Here is a 2,760-nt window from a genome sequence, read left to right as displayed (position 1 = left end):
ACAAAGGTGTTGCAAGATCTAATGCTAATTTTCTCATAAATATGAATGAAATCCCATCAGGTCCGGCACTTTTAGAGAAATCCAATTTGTTTAGGGCATCTATTATGTCTAGCACTTCGATTTGATTTACATTAATATCTTCAGTTAACTCTGGAAAGAAATTAAAATATTCACGATCGCGATCATCTTCAGAAAACTTCGTGTAGATTTGTAGAAAAAATTTAGCGAAAAGATTACAAATTTCTTGTGAGTTATTACCAATGTTTTCTTGTAGATACATTCTTAACGGAAAATTTTCTGATTTCAATTGGTTTCTAACATAACTAAAGAATATTTTTGGGCAAGACTTTATTTCCTGTTCAGTTCTTGAGTTATACTCTTTGAATGCAGTATCAATTGCTAAACATAGTTGGTCACAGATGTGTATGTAATTCGATAAATTGTCACTATTATTTTCTCTTCTGTGCTTTTTATGAGCTTTTTGTTTTCGATTTCTTAGGTTTCTAGTATGCTCGTTATATCAAACAGAATGCTTTGAATTATTTTGTCGCCAAATTTTCTTTAATGGGACATGTTCATTTATTATGTCGTACAGCCGTGCGTAGAAAATATCGACAGAAATTTCGACATTTCCTTCGTTTCTAAGGAGTTCTTGCCAATCTATTTCTCGTAGCTTACGACTAATACCATCATAATTTGCTGAGTGATAATCGAAAATCTCCTCATACTCGTAGTCGTCGGGTCTATTAATCTGATGTATAAATATTGAGAATTCGATTGCTGTATGAAAAGCTCATTTTTCTACAATGGAGTTGGTGATTCTATTACATAGAAATCATCGTGAATATTAGTAAATAAAAAAATCTAAGTAACAGTTTTGCTGATTTTTGATTAATTTGATTAAGACCTAAACCGGATATTTTGTCGAATAAGTAATGAAGTGTTTCATTCTCCCCAACGAGAGGAAGTAAAATGCTATCATTTTCAGCGTCTGAAATAAAATCGATATTGCGCTGATTAAAGTCTCCATATATATGAACTTTAACTTCCGATGGAAGCTTAGTTATGATTTCATCAGCAATATGCAGAAACTTTTCATATGTGTCTTTTTGGGCATTCGGCGTCAAATTCTGCTAAAACAGCAATAAGAACACCTCCCCCCGATTTTTTATCAGATGTATGGAGCTCACGATCGTTTCTAAAAACGTTGTAAATGTTTCCGAAGTTAGTTTCGGTTGCTAGAATAATTCCATACGAACACCCTAAAATATTTTTATGGATTTCATTAATCTTAAGTGCGCTCTTCATACGGTTAAAATTTTGACAATATGCTACGATTTCTGTCGACGACGCTAGATGAGGAGATCTTATTGAACATGATTGTTGACTTATGATAATATTGTCATTATTCTCTTCTTCCCGCTTGTGAGGAATTCTGGCAACCGTCAGAAGGCTGGCTGCATTCCGGCTGCTGTCAAAATTGTCCAGGTGAAATTGCGTCATTATCTCGCCGCACGTGTCTTGTTTATTTCTCTTCCTTCTTTTGTCGTGAATACGACTTACTTTACTATGGGGCGCCTTTTCAAAATTAACCCTCTGAGAGAGTGATAAGTTTTTGATCGTGAATATCTCGCGTTGTATCTAACGAATCAACAAAATTTTTGCTACATGCCATCGGAAATATGATCACAATTTTATGATAAAATTTTCAGTTGCGTGACATAATCTCAAACAATTCAAAATTAAAATTTTCTTAAATGTTTGGTATAAACAAGTATCAAAGAGGATAATTCATAAGGCGCGTTTGACTTTCTCGTATTTTTAAAGCTCAAAGCTCATAGCTCAGTGATCTGTGAAAGGATTTATATAATCTAACTACCAATAGAATTAAAATTTTTCAACTTAAACGTGTATAGCAACATCATTGAAGTATTTCTACAGTACACTATTTAAAAACCTGTCTCATTTGACCCATGTCAACACCAGCCAATCAGAACGCGTTCTGAGGAGGAGAACAAAATATCTGCTGCTGTATAACAAATTGTTCGAGAAAAATGTTCCGAACAGTGCTTAATATCGTAGTGAGTTCCACAATTTGGTCTTTCTGAAAGGCAGAAATGAATCCCGTACAGCATCGTGATAGTTTCTTTCAATCAAATGCAAATCCAAAATGAAATAATCGACATTAAAATTCTATATGCTGCTATTTTTATAGCCGTTAGGATCGCCTATTAGTGATAAAGTTACAAACGAAATCACGTAAAAAGAAACCTCTTAACAAAAATGCTATCTGTTTGGATTCTATCGCCAATGCGAGCAGATGTAATGTGTATCGTTTGCAAAGCTAGTTTCGCTTCCGACAAGAGCGATTACATCACAGCTGCCAGGTGTTTGCATTGGTGAAAAAACAACGAAAAGAGGACAACTAAAAGTTTCTAAAAGTTTCCTAAAGAACTATTAGGATTTCTTCTTCGCAAATCGAAGGTAAAAAACCTCAGTTTAGTGCAAATCTACACTCAAAAAATATATCACTTACTTTTCAGATGCAAAACCATATAAATATTTTCCATAATGTTTTACACGTAAACGATACTGTTCTCACACATAGCATTCATATGATCCATACAATAAAAACTATTGTTGATAACATATGCATTATATATGTGCCTCACTTATTTATCATGGGAATGTCACATACATATTATTTGAAAACTATACATCTTCTATTTGAATAATATGTATGTTTCATGTGAACTTCAT

The sequence above is a fragment of the Malaya genurostris genome, unplaced genomic scaffold (assembly GCF_030247185.1).
Source record: "Malaya genurostris strain Urasoe2022 unplaced genomic scaffold, Malgen_1.1 HiC_scaffold_56, whole genome shotgun sequence".
Lineage (NCBI taxonomy): Eukaryota > Metazoa > Arthropoda > Insecta > Diptera > Culicidae > Malaya > Malaya genurostris.
This window is presented reverse-complemented; position numbering follows the sequence as displayed.